Consider the following 19240-nt stretch of genomic DNA (forward strand, 5'->3'; position numbering starts at 1 on the left):
TCCCACAGAAACTCTTCAAACTAACAAAAAAATAGAAATTTACAGAAACCAGGATCTTTCAGGAAGGGATGTAGGATCTTGATCCCACTTCTGTGACTGGACAATCAGAAGTAAAGCAAAATTCAGGAAGAGCTTGATTCTTAACACAAACAAGATATCTTTACCCACTGTGAAAAGGAAGGGAAAAAATATAAGATGCAGTAGTGCAAGACAAAAGGCCTTTCCCTGCAAGCATCTGTGTCTCTTTGCAGCATTTACTGCTGTGAGGAGCCCTATTGTGGTTAGGCTAAGTCCTGTTAGAAGACTGCTTGGAAGTGGAAAGCCCTGGCTGGATCCAGATGTAGTTACTTTTCTCAGGAAATAGCTGCTGAGTTTGCAAGCAACATACAAAGCTTTGTATTGCAACAGACTGCTGGTAAATACAAAGAGCCATAAAATATTTGCTTGACCAAATAGTTAAAATTGGGGTTAAAAAAACCCTGAGGAAGTTGCAGAAATGCAGGCAATCACTGGTCAGTAAACATTATTTTTTAAATAGTCCTCAACTCCGTAAACTGTGATATAATAAAAAAGTCTGCCCTGTACTTCAGCTTAATTAATACTGAATAGGTCTTTTAAAAAGTTAGTAAATATTTATGAAATGAACTATAATTTTCTTAGTGTACATTAAAACCTGTGAATCAGTAAACAATTTTTAATTTTTTGCAAAATTTATGCATAGCAAGAAAATAATCACATTTTATCTTTATTATTTCTACTATGGATTTGCATGCACATATTTGTGGATATGTCTACATGTGCACATATACATCTGTCCTTGCACAATAAAATAATCTATGTGCATGCACATACAAAGACTTGCATATTCACAAATACTGGGTAAGAAAAATTAAAGAAGAAGTAAAAAATTCACCTTGTATAATTGTTATAACAAGTTAAACCTATTGTGTAAATTTAAAATTTTTATGTAAAAAATGTCACGCTTTCTGATACTAATTTTATTTTAAAGAGTAAAACCAGAAAGCATTTGGAAAAACTATAAAAAAACCAAACAAGGGTCAATCCTGATTTCCCTTTTTATAGGCTCTTTATTGTTGCATTTAATTCAGTTTGGCCAGTAAAAAAAAAAAAACAAACCAGCCTAAAATATCAATTGTTTATCTCCCTGTCCTGGCCATATTACCTCCTTGCTGTTGTATGCTAAAACAAATCAGTTCATTTGGTTTTTTTGACATTAACTATAAAGTGTTTTAATTTAATTTAAAAACAAAAGATAGCTGTGGGGTTTTTTCCCTGTTCCTTTCAACAACATACTTTTGAATTTTTTTTTTTAAAGAAAAATGTAGGACTTTGAGAAGTCATTGTCATAGGTCCTTCAAGATGATTTTGAGCATCACACTTCAACATAATGTCCCTTATACTGCAAGCCTGATGAGCAGAGCTCCCAAAGGTTTCAGCTTAGTGACTTGGCACCCTGTTCTTTTATGTCACACTACACACAAGTACTTCAAACTCTTAATAAAGCCTCAAGATGAAGGTATGGGTGGCCTGCCAGCGTATGGACTTGAGCAGTTCAGTGTACACATCAGTATTGTAATATTGGGGTTTTTTTCTTGGTCCTGTTTTCCTTCATTTGGTTCAGTTAGGTTGGCCTTCTGCTACAACTGCGTGACAAAAATGCATGCATGTGAACATACACAAACATACAACTACTTACAAAACTCTCTATAAAATTCTGTAATGCATGTCAATAAATCCTATTTTTGTGTAGTAGATTCATCCTTCCCACCCTTGCTTACCTCAACCTGTCAGAAAGCAGGGAGCACATGCTCCCCTCTATGCCAGGTAACTTCCATCATCATTTACAACTTATTGAAGATGGTTAATCAGTTTATAATGTAGCCACATTGCCTGCAAAGTCCTCGTCAGCCCTGTGCAACAGGCACAGCAGCACACAGCATGCTAATTTACCTAAGAAGCAATTAAGGAGAAGAATCCTAACACGAAACTCAACAGCTGAGGGGAAGACTTCTCTCGTTTACATTGACAGGCCCTGATATCTGCTCATTCTGCTCTATGATGAACTTTGTGATCATCCAAGTGCCAAAAGGCAGTGGCCAACCCAACTAGTGATCGTGTCTGCTGAGCTAACTGCTCAGACCCAGGCTCACCCTCTGCCTTCTGCCCTGCCTCCTAGTTTTCACCTCCTGTGTTCATCAGGAGCATTCATCTTCCGTGCATTGTAGGAAACAAGGTGGGAGGAGCAGTGTAGTAGAAGAATCAGCTGAGGGCCCTTTCCAGGGACAGGTGCCCATGGAGGTGGGTGAAAATCTGGGAAACAGAATGAAGGAAAAAAGAGAGACAGTGTGCATGTGCCTGAGTCAGGACAAAGGAGAAGCAGGAGCAATGAAATAGAAATACAGGGAAACAGGAAAATTTAAAAAAAAAATAAAAAAGAGGGAGGAGGGATTTAAAGAGGAGAAATAGGAACTGTCTTGCCACATTCTCACCATTCGTAGCATTTAGTCATTTCTCTACCTGTGCCATATCATACTTCCCCAGCAGACACTCCCATGAGGGTAAGGAGAATGACTGAGAAGCATTGCTTTGATGAGGGCAAGTCTGGGAACCAGCAGTGGACTGAATTTTTTTAAAAGTCTACATCTCACTCTGCTAATTTTTTTCTCTTTTTTTGGCTTCTTAAATCCTGATTTGGAAGGAAAAGAGAGTTACCAAATATATTGCTAAAAAATGACACCCCACAAAGCCATATCATCTTTCCCCATACTTTAGGATGTCCCTCTCTTTCTACCTCCTTGAGAAGAAATCCATTTTCTTTTCCAGCTAGGAATTGTGCCTGGTCTCAGGATTGGGACACATGGGCTGGAGATTCTCTGAGGAGCAAGACGCCACAGGAGCAGATCTATGGCAAAGGCTGAGAACTGTGCCAAGGCAGGGAACACTTCACTGCACCATCCCTGCCCTGGAGATGGACCAATAAAGAGCAAATTAGCAATCAGTATACATTTGCATCAAAACTGGCAAACATATTGTCAGAGCCAGGAACTTCTGATATGCCAGGAACAGGTATGTCAGGATTTTTCATATTCTCTTGACAGACAAATAGCTCTTCTCTTAAATCACTGGCCATTTCTAATGCAACAAAATAGACCATAGGAACACATGCTGAAAATAACTAAATATAATAAATAAATAAACAATAACTAAAATATAACAACATTGTTAAGGATATTTAGAAAGGGAACCAGAAAGTGACAGAGATCTGGCATGAGCTTGCCACTAAGGACAAGGGCAGCTACATCAGATATGCAGAATTTTAGCAAATCACTCAGCCAGTCTTTCCAGACAAAAAAAGTAGCAAGGGACTTGAGATGTTTCTGTGTTGGTTTTTGTGTCTTTCTTTGGGTGTTTGCAGCTCACGGTATTTACATTAAATTAATACTGCAGACTACATATTCTATACATTGAGGTTAAATAACTGATAATGTCATGGCTGCTGGCCACTTCTCCCCAGCCCCTCTCCTAGTTAGCTGATCTTTTTTGTCCTTACTTCTCTCCCAGGAAATGTGCTGACATTTTTCCAGAGTGGACACTATGTGCCATTCACTCAGCTCAAGATTAAACACCCTCTCTTCTAGGCCACTTTCTCCTTTCCCTCCTTCTGCTTGAGGGTGAGGGTGAACACCAACATGGGCACTGACTTTACATCTGTACAACTGGGACTGTGATGCAACAAGCTGAACAACAGCACGTTTTCCCAGTGCTTGTCCCAGTTCCTCTGTTGGAAACAAATCTTATTTGTTTCAGTAAAGCTATAAACTCAAGGGTGGGGTGGGCCTTGATTTGGCAATGCTTTCTGCCTCCCACACCTCTCTGGTAGAAATGTTCACGTGAGGCCAGATAATTCAAAGAGAAAAAAAAAGGAAGAATCACACCTTTAAAAAGAATGTAATTTCTCCATGGCAGTTTTCTACTGCTTTTCATTTTTTTCCTTCAACCAGGCATTTTGAGAATGCATCATTTAAAACAATCAAATTCTCAGAAGAAATTTATTTTCCAATGCCCCTTTTCAGAGATGTTTGCACGCAAACTGAGAATTTTCAGGTTTCCCAGGCAGATGAACCTTGTCCGGGCAGAAGCCCATGATAGCTTATGCTATTCAGCATGGCATTATCCCATGCTGTTTACTTACAGCTTGCTGAAAATGAGGGACGATGGAACACGTTTTCCAGGGCACACCCTGACTTTATTCTTAGTAAATTCTATTCTTGGCCTAGAAAATCACAATTCTTTGAGCACTTTTTAAAATAATACCTGCTCATTTTCAGCTGTGGGGAGAAGGTGACAATAACCCCTTCAGTACCTCCATTGACAAGCAAAGGGGGCAACTTCAGAAGACAGTCTAACCACCACCTGGGAGACAGAGCTGCAATGGTAGAGCATGAATTCGTCAAATTCAGAGAATGAGCTTTGGGGATGAGGGAATCCTCTAATAAAATAAACAGCAAATTAAATTCGCCTCCCTTTTTCTCTCACGTCTCCCATCTACGCCTGCCTGGGAGAGAACAACGTGGTGCCTAGACATTAGCACTATCGGCACAACTCATTGACGTTATACAAACACAGGGGTCACATTTCACCTCCAGCTGGACTCAAGGGAATCCTCTCTTTCCTCCTGAGAAGGCTAATGCTGCATCCTGGTGATGAGCACAGGTACCATCAGTACTGGAATGCCAGTCCTTGTCACTACGCTTGTAGCTCAGCCTGAGACTACCCGTATATAGACAGGAGTGCATGTCACAGGAAGCACCTGAGTGGTGCTGGAGGCCATACTGTGGCCATGGGGAGTGGATGGTGTCTACCATCCCCACAGAGGTTCTACAGAGACTAAAGCTGTATTAGAAATGAGACTTATGTCATGCTGCTACTATTTCTATGCATTTCTCCATGTGCAAATAGAAAAATTAATAAAGCATCTTCTATCATCCTTCCAAACTCATCTGGACAACAGCATCAAATATGTTATAAAACACAGGTGTCACTTCTTCTTTTTAAGTGGAAACTTTGAGTTTCACAGGGACAAGCTCCATAACTCTCTTCTACAAATTAGGAAGCTTGAATATCCAGAATTAAAACAAAATTCTAGAAAAAATTCCATTTTGTATTGACATACATACGTATTACGTGTGCATGCATGCAGCCAACCCTGTGCCTCTGTGTACTGTTCTGAACAGCACTAGGTCACACAGAAAATTGAATGTATTTAAATAAGGTGCAACAACTTCTCCCTGCTCCAAAGAAGGTCCATGGACAATGATGCTCTTTCCTGGTTATATTTATGTAAGGAAATGGATTATATTTACAAACAGAAATAAAGTTAAACAGCATAGCGTCATTTCAGACTAAGTTTGGCTGTTGTAATGCTCCTCTCTGAAGTTTGGTGAGTCTACACCCTATATTTTCCCCCAGACTACTTATCACATCTGCAGTACCATAAATCTGCCAACTTTTCCTGTCATGTCTACTGCTAATTAGGCTTCGTTGGGGTTTTCACTCTCACACTCTCACATTAGATAAATGCGGTGTCTGTAAGCACTGCTAACTGCATTACTGGTTATTGAGGCAGTTTCGGTGGTCATGCTAAACCAGTGATAATAAAACAGACTTGTGTGGACACTGCCAGAGAGTCAACAAAACCTATTTAGTGCTCCCTAAGTACTGCCCATAAAATATTTAGAAAAAGAAAGAGAAATAATAACTTTCTGTGTTTTGGGTTTTTTTTTGGGGGGGGGGGGGCACAACATGATGCCAATCAAATTAACCTGCCCCTGCTGAACCTGGGGTATACCTAATCATATGAAAGCCAAAAGGTATTTATTTTAATTTTTAGAAAAAGCTTTTTTAGAAGTATATTTAAAAATATCTAGCATTTCAACAAGAGTTGATAGTTATTGAAACTTACACAAAAAATAACCACTACAAAACTTGTCTGAAAATATAACAACAAAAATAAAAGTCATTCACATGAGTCCTTTATAAGAGTGATCTCTATAGCCAGAAATGAGATGGCAGTATACTACAGCTAATGCAGATATTATAGCCAAATATATTTGTGGTAACACATCTAAAAGAGAAAGAATGAAAACTGATGTGCAGATACTCTGCAAAAGATTCAAATACTACTAAAAATTGGGGGAGAGGGAGGGTAGAAGGAGGGGAGGGTACCAGTGTTAATCACTATTTCATGAGGCCCATATTCACAAAGCAATTTTTTACAGATGGTTGGAGGTATTTCTCAGCCTTTAACTGACAGGAATACAGGAGCCTCAGAGGCCTTAAGTAGCAATTCTATTCATAGGCTCTTAGCCTTTATATAATTGTATCAAGTACAGTAACAGACGTAAATTAACATGCGCTCACCTCCTGCTCCTATCAATGTATGCCTTGACCTTTTAAGAAACCTCAAGAGTAGAACTAGTTTAGTGTTTGATACATTCACTTTTGGGGGAGATTAAATGCTGGTCTAGGAGGTGCATGTATTCAAGGCTCTAGCAGGCCTTACCCACCTTTAGCTATAAGAATCTGCTTTTCTTCAATACCTGTAAATAAGCAAAGTTTGTCTACTTTGGTGGTAAATGAGCTGATACCAGTAAAGCACTGCTAAGCTTTATGGGTCCTAATGAAGTGTTTAACCTAAGTCAGGTGGTAGCAGAGCCCCTGACTTCTGAAGACATCTGCCCGTAATGCCAGCTTTCTGAAGAAAGATATTTTTGTGGTTTTACAGTAAATCATCCATCGCTACTTGTGGGCAGATAACGGCCATCAAGAAATGAGATGCCAAAATGAAAAGACAAAAATGGACTTCTTGCAAAAATCCTTCCTATGAATTTCATTTACTCATAAATTAAATTTAAAATCCAAAAGTTAAAAAATGAATATAAAATTAAAAATGTAAAAACACTTTGCTGTAGCTACTTGTCTATAAGCTTTTAATTTTGTAACTGGAATTTATTTCGTCTTTCTCCAAAGTTGCCACGTCTGGAAACAGAGCAGGGTACAATGGCTAAAAGTGAGTCAAACAAGGATATTTTTGGTTGTTTTAGTGGGGCAGGGTCCTTTTGCTTTTAAAATACGTGCTATAAATTAATTTGCCTCTTGATTTTTCTACCTCATGACTATAGTGGTAGGCAGAAAATTGTACTAGCTGTCTCAAGGATTGTGCATTTAAAAAAAAGAAGAAGAAAAAAAAAACCTATGAGAAAAAAGCTACGAGAACTGCAAATGTCGGACAATGCGTTTAACTATGAAGTGGAAGAATGTTAACTAGCAAATGAAGAAAGAAAGATGAGGTAAGTAAATAGATTCTAGGCAATGCTCATTAACTTTTTTCTTCCCCACCTTCTTACGACGACAGGTTTCACTTGAAATCACTTTGACGGTCTGTTTATATATAATTTATATCAACTTTACTCGGATTTCCCCCTTCTTTCAATGACCTGACCTCCCTTCCACCAGCCTGGGCTTTCTCCCGTGTGGATAAGAGGTGTTAGCCTGTACCCAGGGGCTGCAGGTGCTGCCTTAAGCCCTATCAGTGCTGGAGATCCCTGAGGAGCTGTGGCCTAAGGCTGTATTAGGCCAAACCTGGCTGTAACTAGCACCGGGTCTAAGGAAATGGCAGTAGCTGGGAACTCAGACGGCTCCCCGGCTTTCGGGAGGGCCCCGTGTGAGTAACCCCGGGGGTGTGGGGGAAACCCGTCGTGACGCTGCTCTCACCTGCCTGCGGCCCTCGCTGCTCCCACGGTGTCTCCGGCCTCGACGGCGCGTCCGCACCTGTGGGGAAAGGCAGAGGGAAAAGGAGAGTTATTCGGGTCGGGGGTGGCTCCCGCAGGGGTCTCCGCTCCTCCCCGACTCACCTGGCTGCGGATTGCCCTGAAGCCTCGAGGGGAGCGGAGACTGGCTCACGGCCCCACCTGGGCATCCGTGTCACCCGAGAGGACAAACACGCGTACACACACACACACACAGAGGCACAGGCACACGCACAAACACACACACACACACACACACACACACGGTGTGGAGACCCGGCAGCTGCCCCAGGCCCAGCCCCAGCACAGCACGTCGGAGGAGGCGAGTCCAGCCCGGGACGCGTCTTGGCAGGGCCAGGAGAGGGCCCGACGGGAGAAGGAAAGGGCCGGGGCTTCCCCGGGACGGCCCGGAGGGGCTGCCGGGAGGTGGGGGCTTGGTCGGCCGGGGCAGGGGCGGCATCGGCCCGGACCGCCCGACGTGTGTGAGTGTCCAGCAGCAGAGAGGGACCTGAGAGGAGCGAGGACAGGGAGAGGGGCAGGGCAGGGAGCGGAGCGGGGCAGGACGGCTGGGGACAGGCGCCCTGTGGAGCTGCGGCGGGCGCGGAGCCCGGCCAGGGGCAGCCCCCGAGCAGAAGGGAGCGGCGCCCGCTCCGCCCGCAGCAGCCGCAGCCCTGAGCATGGAAGCAACAGTTGGCTGGCAAGGTAAAGAGACGTGGAGCTGCACCACCGTGGCTCGGATTTCCACTCGCGCCTGAGCTGCCCCCCCAAATCACTGCTGGTTTCCATCCTCTTGAGGGACGACTGTAGGTAGGGAACATACAGGATGCTTTTTTAGCCTTAGCTTGGCTGATCCCTCTTATCACTTCCCTCTTCTTTTTTTTCCGAGTTCCCTCTACTACCTTGTCTCTCCCTTTAGATTATGCTCACATGAATAAAAACCCCGTAAAGACGTTTGCTGGCGACCAGAAAGTACAAATGTCTTTTTTTGCTCTAAATAGAAGAGGATAAATAATTATGAAAATGCGAGTCTACTTGGAAGATATTGTGACCCTTCCACCTTTGTTTTCATCAAGCCAGCTAGTGATCAAGCTACGTGTCCTGAGCAAGAAGGAAAGGAGGGAGGGGAGCAATGAGGTGCTTTTTCTTTACCTTCTTTCCTCACTTATCCCTTAGCTGGCCTTTTACTCTTTTCTAAAGTGCAAGCAGGTCTTCAAAATCTCTTTTATCTCTCGAGAAATAGTAACTCTTAACCTCGTCTGTGGTCCTCGTCCGATCTCTCCTATGCAGGCTTCCCTGAAATGCAAAGATCAGCCCTTTCTCAGACGAATCTCCCTCCGTGCTGCTGTCCGGGGGGGGGAGCAGAGGGGACATCCCTTGTAGTTTCTAACAGCTGAGACATTAGATCACACCCCCCCCTCGTTTTTATTTTACAGCCGGGTGAACCATAGGCCCCTGTGTTGCGTCAAGCGGCCACTCTGCTACCAACTTGCTGCTCAGATCTTGTCTCTTTCACGAAGCTGATCTGCACGGACAGATCTGCTCTTAATCACTCCTTCTTTTGGGGGGCGGCAGGCAGGGAGGATTTCTCTTTGCTATTTATTTCTTGCCCACGGAATCCAGGCTAGTAATTACTGCAAAGAGAGGGAAAATGCAGCTTCCTCAACTCCTGCCTGAGATGCTCTCAGTGCTGTGTGCATGCACAAGGCAGTTTCAGAACCACAGAGCTGGTGCTGATGCTGCTTTGCTCGCTTGCAATCACCTCTTCCAAAAGCATTGCCTCGGCTGGGTTTTCCCTCGGATTCTGCCTTTTTTACCCTTTTCGGGGGCACTAGTTTTTGAGGAAAGAGTGATCGGAGAGATCACCGGACTGCAAGTTGCTTAAAATCAGGTTGGAAGTGGGCAGGGGGGAGGGAGGCGCCTTTGGCAAGCGCTTCCATGGTGCATCTCCTGCTAACTGGGGTCTCCCCCAGACCGCGGCGGATCCGTGCACCTCCCCCTCCTCCTCCCTCCCTATTATTTATGGGGTGATCCCAGTAAATCCCACCCTCCCCATCTCGAAATAAGCCGAGGCTCACGATTACAGAGCATTTAATGAATCGCTCCGAAGAATTTTTTTTATGAATTAATCTCGATCAACTAGGACACCCATATTTTTCAAACACGGCTATGTCCTGAAAGGAGGGGAGGGGGGGGGAAGGTTAGGGTAGGAGAACTTTTAAGAAGTTTTATTCTATTTTTATTTTTCCATAAATGAAATAAAAACTATCATACAGTTATCCGAATAAACGTGTGATTTCCTCCTTTAGGCAAAAGTCGATTAAAAAGTTAGGCTACTAGGCGACGGGGAATATTTGGACGTTTGGGGGACCAAGAGGAGTAGGAAAGGGGGGAAAGGGTGTTTATTTCTCTCACTACATATATATCTAGAGAGACACATATATACACTCACAGCAGGAGGGGGGCGGGGGGGGGGGGGGGGGGACAGGGGAAAGGTGCCAGGAATTAATAATAGAAGCCCACAGAGTCTAGATAAGTCCAAGGCTCGGCGATCGCAGCTGCTGCTCCTTCGGCGAATGCGCCCTCCGCGAATGCTTTTTGGGGTAAGGGCTTCCCGGGTAGGTAGTTATGTACAGCAAGCCCAGACCGCAAAAAGATTCGCGAAGGACAAAGTCTCCCGCAGCTTCCTACATCCATCCATCCGGCTGCCACCACAACATCCACAGGACCCACGGGCGATCGGCTCCGCCATCCCCCGCCACGCCGGGTCCCCACCCCCATCCCCGCCAAGTCCCGTTCCGAAACCCAGGACCCCGCCGGGAGAGGCGGCGGCGGTGGGGAAGGGGGGTGTCCCATCACCCCGCACCCCCCCCGCGGCGGGGCCGGGGCCGGCGGCGGGGCCGCGGGAGCGTGGGGAGCGCGGCGTGTCCGCGGCCCCGCTCCGCGCGGAGGCTCCGGCGCTGGGCACGGGCGCTGCGTAAAGAGAAAACTCTCCCCCCTGAGCGCTAAATAAATAGAGAGCAGGAGGGCCGCTCATTGGTGAGGGCTAAAATCGTCACCCACCAATCAGCGGGCGCCTCACACTGCCTCGCTCGGCTTTTTTTTTTTTTTTTTTTTTTTTTTTTTTTTTTTTTTCCTCCCGAAAGGGGGAGAGGAGAGGAGAGGAGAGCGGGAGGATGGATGGATGGAAGGAAGGAGGAAGGGAAAAAAAGAAAAAAGAGGGGGGAAAAAAGCCCTCTCTATGTTCAATTAGTCACCAAATCCACGACAAGAGCACGTCCGACAGCGCGACCGGGCCAGCCCAGCCCAGACCCCTTCTCGCCTCTGCCACTCCCCAAGCCCCTCTCCGGGAATCCTCTGCCAAAGGGGCGCAGTTAAGCTAAAGATCAGCCCCACCACGGGGGGCCCAGGGCGCAGAGCCGCTGCTCCCCTCGGCGGGGGCGCCCCGGGCCGCCCGCCACCTCGCGGCGGGCAGCTGGGGACACGGGGGACCTGCCGCTGCCTTCTTCCATATCTCTCCCGCCTCAGCGCGGGGAGCCAGTCAGACCCGAGAGGCGACCCTGTCGTGGACGGCGGGGGACGCGGGACGTCCCCTCCCCTCCGCTCCTTAGTTCCGTCCTGGGCGCTGAGCCACCCATCACCGCCCCCGGCGAGGACACCCGCTTGCTAAAAGTTTCCAGGACATGTCAGTGAACTCCAGAGGTCTTCTCCTGAAAGCCCGCGGGGAACCAGAGGCCCCGCCAGTGCCCGGCGGCAACGGGAGGAAGGCAAACACAGGTCCGCGTCGAGGCCCGCCCGCCCGCCGGGATCCCGTACGAGTCGGGGCAGATACTCGCGTGGGACCGAGAAGACTCGCGTCCCGGCCCAAACTCCAGAACTTGCAGGTCCACCACTGCCCCGCGGCGGCAAAGGGTCCCGCGCGAGCGGCGCGGGAAACCCACGCGTGACGCCCCCGCGCGCGTTCCATCCCGCACGGCAGCGGCTCCTTCCCGACGCTCCCGCCCGCCGGGTGGAACGACGCCCCGAGCCCCCGGCGAGCCCAGCGGCAGCGGCGCGGCCGAGAGGAGCGGAGCGCGGCAGGACAGACAGTGCAGCCGGGGCAGCGCAGGCAGAAGTTTGAAAACCCCCAGCACTTACCTGGCGGGGCGCGTCCCTGGCCGCTCCGGGGAGTCCCGCGCAGGGTGCAACCATCACCAACAGTGTTTTGGTGTTTTTTGGTGGTTTGGTTTTTTGGTTTTTTTTTTTTGAAAGCCCAAAAGCAAAGCGTCCCTTCCTCCAGGTGTGTATATAAGTTACTGTACTGTGTGGGAGGGTCACGATCTCACTAGGTGCAGAAGATTCCCCGGGATTAACCCCTCCTCTCCCTACCCCTTCTGCAACTTGTTGAGGATTTTATACACACACGCGCGCAGGCACGGGCACACGGACACACACACGGGCACACACACGCACACACACGGACGGGAGAGCAAGGAGAAAGCGAGCTCCGCGGAGTCCGGCTGCCCCCCGACGCCGTTGTGATTGGATGGTCTTTTCATGGAGAGGGGACGTCTCAAGTCGAAGTCACGATTTCTCCTCAGTTTGGAACCATCTGTGACTGGAGCCATGACGCAGCCAGAGCACATTACTCACTTTTACAGTCACGACTTGGAAATCCGTGCAGTTTCCAACCAAAATTACACCGCCACCATTGAATTATTTAATAGGATCCAGTTAAGGGTAATCTTATGCATTGTGTCAAGTGAGGCAACGATCTAGGAGGGGAGGACTGGGAAGGCGAGGGAGGGGGCGAGAAAGGAGGGCATTTCTTGTTTCTAATGCCTGTTTTGTAGAGATATATTAAGAGTTGCAATGATTGGCTACACGTGTTGTAAGGGTTTGTTTTTTTTTTTCTTTAAAAAAACAAACAAACAAAATAGATATCGGGTCTGCTTGTAAATACGACCACGCAAGCTCGGGGAAGGGACGGTTTAGACATTAAGGGGAGCCGTGGGTGGAGTGCCGTGCTGTGAATTCAGGCTCTGGTATTTGATTAATTGCAAGAAATGATGTCTTTTGTATGCCTAGATTAGAGCCATTGCATGCAGTCTTGGCCAGGAGGTGCTCTCACCCCAGCCCAGTGTGCTGTGCTATACTGATGTTCATGGCTGCATCATGCCATTGTCTGCAGGATCCGCAATTGTTGCTGGGCTTTGTGTGGTAGGTGCACCATTTTCTAAGCTTGCTTTTACTGTGAGGCTATGGCTAAACGTGCTCCGGGGGAAGCTGCTTCCTTATCTATTGTCTGCCTCGTGCGTTTTCCACCCTTTGCAGGTCTGAGGCTGCAGCTAAGCCCCCTTCCACGGCGGTTTCGGAGGGGATACCGTTGTCCGGGATAACGCGGCGGTGCATGTGAGCGCCGGACGGTGTTTCCGTGTCTCTTTTAATGCAATCTGATGACATGTCTTTGCTAGCCGGAATGCCTGCGAACCTGCATGCTCGTAGCCTAGCGAGAACTTCCCCGGCTCCCAGAAGCGGTGAGGGGATGACGGGTTGTTGCAGCACCGAGGTAACCCTGCACAGCTACTCCGTACACACCACAACAATCCTCCACTACTTCGCCTCTAATTCAGTCATTCCACCAACTCCTCTGGTGAGGATATGACTAAGGACGCGAAGGACGGGCAATAATAAAAACAGACGCTCGCACACACACGATCAGCAGAAAGTGTGAGCACTTAGGGGGGAAAAATGAGGTGGGAGGAGAAGGGGTGAGTCCAAATAAAGCAACCTATAGCCTCTTATTTTGCGGAGCACCATCATCAGGTAGAGGCTCTTTCAAACACACGGGCGGGAAGGGCAGGCGGCGCCGGGCGGAGGAGCGGCGGCGGGGAAGCCTCCGCGGGAGCGGCGCTGCCGGCGGCGCTGCGCGGCCCCCGCCCGGCGGCAGCGGGGCCGGCACCGACCCCCGCCCGCGGCGGCGGGTTCAGCACCGGGGCGCGGACAGCTCCGGGAGGCCGCCCTGCGGGGAGCGCCCGGCCCGCGCCCCCGGCCCCGCCGCCGGCCCCTGCCTCTCCCCCCTTGGAAGGCGAAAATAGAGGGGGGGGGGCGGGCGGGGAGAGGGGCTCAACAGCGCCGACAGAGAGAGAGAGAGAGTTGCAGCTCGCTATTGATTCAGAGATTTACCGACAGGGTGATTCCCCTTTCTGCAAGAATTCCCCGTGTCTGGGCTCCGGGCATGCACCAAATTCATTATGTAGAGGAGTATACCCCTATCGCTTTAGAGGAAAAGTAGAAAGGAAGGAAAAAACGAATCCAGGCATGCATAAAATAAAGACAAGACTCACAGCCACTCTCTGCACCATGCACAGGAAAGATCACTACTTACCCAAACGGGAACTCCTCGGTTAGGGGAGGGAGGGGGGAGGGGGAGGGGGCGAGGAAAGGGAGGGGGGGAATCCAACAATTAATTTCCAGACAGGAGTTGGAAAAAAAATACTGCGGTGATGTCCAGGTTTTCTTCCACCCGCGCTCGCTTTTTATACAAGTGCAACCCTCTGTCTATTTCTGGAACGCGATCAAAACCCTGATGCTATTTTTAGCAGGTACTGGGGAAAAAAATCTACACACAAAGGCATTTCGCTGGAACGCTACATCCAAAACATTAAATGTGCATTAAGTCTGCCCCCCTACAACACAACAACCCCCAACCACGCACCCCCCTACCCTAGCTTCTTTCTGCAACACCATCCACATTTGCTTTAGGTGTATCATTGCAGAGGAAAAAAACCACCACACAACAAAAACAAACAAACAAAATCCACACCAAACGACCCAAACTGACCGCCTTCCATGCTGTCCTATTGCACAACCCCCTAATCCACAGTTGTATTGAGTCTGTCTCTGTGCCTCTCTGCCTGTTGCCTTGCAATCATTATTGTGTCTGTCTTCCTCCGGAGTCTTTATAAAGTGGGCTTTGGAAAAAACACAACCACCATGCACCAGTTTGCCATCGTGCACAAATGTGGATTTCAGGCAGGGATGTTTGCTTTGCCGAGAGATAGAGGTGGTTTCATGTACTGAATTGCACCCAGCACGAAGAAAGGTTGTTTTTTATAAAATTCTCCCCTCCCCACCCAGTGCCTTTCCCCCCCTTAAAAAATCCTTTGTTTGGAGAATAAAGGATCTATAAATACATATATGAAAAAAAAGGGGTGTGTGTGTTTGCGTTCTAGTAATTCACTACGAGGGGGGACTGGGGAAAAAATAGAATCATTAGGGCTTGCAGGCTGCAAGGAGCCAGCCTGAGACTCCTTTGCAAGGCTGCGTCAGTTATCAGCTATTGACGTCACGTTCAGATTCTCCTCTTCAGAGGCTCTAGTTCATCATAAAAGATGTCTGTGCTTGGAGCTTTGTGCTTGCAGTAAGGCACTTCAATTCGAGGAAAAGAGTTAATTAGCAAGCCCCATATTTTGTGTAGTGCAGCGCTCTGTACAGTTGCACAAAAATCCTGATGGGTGTTCATATGTGTGTTTGGGGTGGGGGGTGGGGAGGAGGGAATATGCGCTGGGGACAGGGAGATATTTCTTAAAAACACACACACATATCCCATGCAGAAGCACAGGCAGGGAGAGCAATCTGCATAGCCAGACCTTGCAAGAACATTACCCCCCGCCCCGCCCCCCCCCCCGCCCCCCATCTCCCTTCTCGTGGTTACCAATTTTAACAAAAAGCAATTTGGAAACATAAGTCTGTTTTCTGAATATTTGTAAGGCAAACAGCACGGGGGAGCTAAATATATTTTAGCATCCTTACCTCCTCTTTTCCCCTGTCACCCCCCCGCACTACCCCTCCCCACAAGAGACCAACAACAGCAGCAGCAAGTCCCCCTACCACCTTACACTTGTATTTGGCTACTGTAGCAAAAGACAGATATTGATAAAACCAGGATTAATTCTGTATATTTGTCAGGCAAACAGCCCCGTCTCCTAGAATGACGCAAATAACAGATTCTATGGCTCTGGCTTTCTATATTCTGCACCCACGCACTCTGCTTGGTCTCCCACGGAATCAGCTACAGAGAGCAATGATCCAGATTATACAGAGAGAGGGAAAAGGGTGGGGGAAAGGGAGAGAATATCAAATGAAATTGCAATTAAAAATTATAATGCTGCTATAGTCTGTACGCAGATGGCTAAACCTGAGCTTGCAGTGTGGCACACACAGACACACTCACACCCCCCCCGAGCCCCCTGCCCCAAACCCAGGCATCAATAGCAGCCAGACAAAAGAGAATTGTCTTACTGACAATTGCGGGGTTTATCTGGCCAAGAGAGGTATTCCCTTTAGGCACCACACCTTTCCCTGCTCCCATTAAGCAAAACACATCTCTGAAACGACCTCTCTTGCCACCAAGTGTGCGAAGAGGGGTCAATTAACACATGCAGCCAGGGGAGGAGAGGGCACCAGGAGTCCCTCCACAGTCCCAGAGGAGCTAATGAGGACCTTGAAGATCAGGTCGTCTTCCCGTCTCCCAGCCAAAGGGATGCAGCTCTTTCTTAAAATGACTAAAAAAAGTCAAGCATAAAGGGTTGTTGCTATTTTTAAACACATCTCTCATTTGTTGGAAAATGGCACTAAAAGCATTAAACAACCTCCCCACCCCCGGGGACAGACTCAGACACACATGCCAGCACCCGAGGGAAAGCCCAGGCTTATGGGACGGTCTTCCCCAGGTAAGAATACCCTACCATGCTCTGCCCACCATCACCCTCTTTTCACACCTTGCATGAAGAGAGAAGCAAATTTCTGGGGCAATCAAGAAGACAGTAAGTTATTTACTGTCTAATCTGTACACACACATTCCTTATTTATTAACTCACTTAATTATTATCAACTTCTTTTGCAGACAATGAATTTCCTAATGTCAATAAACTGCAATCAATGAGGTAAGGCTGTCTCCTCCTCTGTCTCTTAGCCAGACAATGCTGTTGCCAACTACTGGTACTGATAGAACAGGACTCAGGGAGGGGGACATCACACACCTTTATGAGATCACATCATAAGCACTGTCAGGCTTGGGGAAATAGATTAGGCATTTTAAAAGGGCTACACACACACTTTGGTAGAAGTGGGCAGATCCATTTTCATTCGCATATCTCTGGCACACCAGCCACAAATCAATCTTCCCAGGACTGGGAAAGATGTTGTGCTTCAGACCTAGAATGAAAACCCAGCCTAAATCATTTTTTCACCATATACATCTGGAAAGCTGACCTTTACAGCAGTAGCAGCCCAGACACTAGAAGGATGTGGAGGAATACCACAGTGGGGAAAGACCTCGTACCAAGGATAGGTCAAAGCACCTAAAGACCCCAGACGAAGAGCCAGTCACACAACATACCTTCTTTGAGGAACTGCAATGAAGCTCATCCTGTATTACTAAAATCATTAGGTGACACAGGAGTTTAAGGATGGAGGTGTGCACACCTAAACTATCTTCTGTCACTCAGACCTGAGAGCTTTCAAATAACCCACAGTCCACTGTGGAAGGAAGGGATGGTCATCTACTCTCTTCCCTCCCAGACATACACCAAATGCTTTGCATTTCTCTGTAGTTCTCTGTGAATGTGAACAGAGGAAAGCTGTTTAGCTTTACTTTTTCTCTATTAGAAAGAAAAGGTATCAGCCTGGTTGTGTACAATGGATGATCTCTGTGACAGGTCAGGAGCAGGCATGCTGGCAAGCCTTGCAGCTCCTGGGTCTGAGACCCTCCCTAGCCACAAAGATGCCTGGAATTCCCTCCCTGCTTCCCATCCTGAACAGCTCCTTGCAGTCACATGTGGGATTTTTTATTTTGTTTTGTGGGTTTTTTGTGTTGTGTGGTTTCTTTTCCCGTAAGATCTCTAAACTTAGTAAAAGAAATAGATCTTTCTACCAAAGGGTGCAACATGTTCTTCTGGAAGGTGTAGTACCATCTTTCAGCTTCAATTCCACAAAACCAGCCTGCCTTCCTCTTTGGTGTCCCCTGCTTCTCCAGCCCAATACATCATCTCCACCTCAGCAGAACCACCTCCTGTCTCACCTGTCTGCTGCTAAAGGCTTGGTCAAAGTGAAGTCCAGTGCCCAGAAAATCTCTGGCTTAAAAAAAAAAAAAAAGAAATGGAAACCATCCAAACTGAAAAGTATGTTTGGCAGTTGATCATGTACCAAACAGCAGTTTCCACTTCTCCTGATCATTAGAAGCACTAAAAAGAAAATTTATCTTCTATGTTGATATTTTAGTTATCAGCCATCTCCTTGTTTCCAAACAATTAAGCTTTCCTACCAATGAAGTCTTAATGAAAGCAACGGATCCTGTATTTTTTCCTCTACTGAAAAGTGATACCCAATACTGACTGAAGCAGTGGAGTCCCCGTCAGCATCACCTATAGCTACAGAAGACACCAAAAGGGCTGCTGTAACATGTATGATCCATATATGTGGAACTGTCCTCTCCCTTGGAAATTTCCCTTCCAGCAAGTTCGAGGCACCATCTCTTTCTCATTTTGGGTCTGCTGTAGTTTGAGAGTTACCTCCTCAGAACTTTGGAGTCCAGCTGACCTGTGAGCCATTCATTAATATAATTGCTATAAAATACTCTCCTAACCCAGTCTTACTTCCACAAACAGTTTGAGTCTGCTCTTGGCCTCGTTTACTCAAGAAGCTGAATGACACTTGATATGTTCCAAACACAAGGAGAACAGAAGATAACCAGAAACAGAGTGAAGCGTCACCAAGATATACTAGGAACTCACAAAACCCCCTTATCTTTTTGAATAAAATTCACCTTGTATCAGGTCAATCAATAACTTATATCAGTTAATTCATGTTACAGGAAAATACATAATCCAGAGGAAAGCACAGTCACATTGAAATGGAAATAAATTAAAGCAATATCTATTCAACAATCTGCTGGTTATTATAGGTGACAGAGTATAAGCTAGTGAAAGGATCTGAAGAAGAGTAATTGCTAGTTAAAGCTGAGGATTAGGATCTAGATATTTCCTTCTAATTACAAAATTGCTACAACAAGTGTTGATCTGAAATTTCTCATGGAAAGGCTTTTTCCTTGAAAAATTTTGAGGTTCTCCTCCTATTTCAGGTGAAGTGCCCATCGCTTTATACTTGGTATATCTACCCATAAAATGAAGATAAGACAATACCCACTTACCTAACCAGGATGTTCTTGAAGGTATCTATAGCATTGAGATAATGAATAAAAGTCATCAGTAAGAAGACTTTATAATATTGTTATATTATAAATAATCAGAGATCAGAGCATGCAAGGAAGCACAAAGAGGAAAAGAATGTTTTACTTCCAACATCAGAATGAGAAACTGCAGTATGTTAGTAAAGAAAATCTCACCTTTGTCAGAAGATCGAGGACTTATTAA

At 46.7% G+C, this 19240-nt stretch overlaps 1 long non-coding RNA gene across 2 annotated transcripts in view; it reads right to left on the reverse strand.

Annotated features, from left to right (window-relative positions):
• LOC113946694 overlaps positions 1-19240 on the reverse strand; it is a 76046-nt gene that overhangs the window by 50011 nt on the left and 6795 nt on the right. The window contains exons 1-2 of one of the 2 annotated variants that reach the window (XR_003527518.1): positions 14194-15277; positions 7795-7851 (exon numbers count right to left, since the gene is read on the reverse strand). This is a non-coding gene — a long non-coding RNA (uncharacterized LOC113946694). Of the gene's footprint in view, positions 1-7794; positions 7852-14193; positions 15278-19240 lie in introns of those variants that run through there. The other variant, XR_003527519.1, reaches the window with a different exon arrangement.

Source organism: Corapipo altera, unplaced genomic scaffold, assembly GCF_003945725.1.
Source record: "Corapipo altera isolate COAL_440 unplaced genomic scaffold, ASM394572v1 23b, whole genome shotgun sequence".
Taxonomy (NCBI): Eukaryota; Metazoa; Chordata; class Aves; order Passeriformes; family Pipridae; genus Corapipo; species Corapipo altera.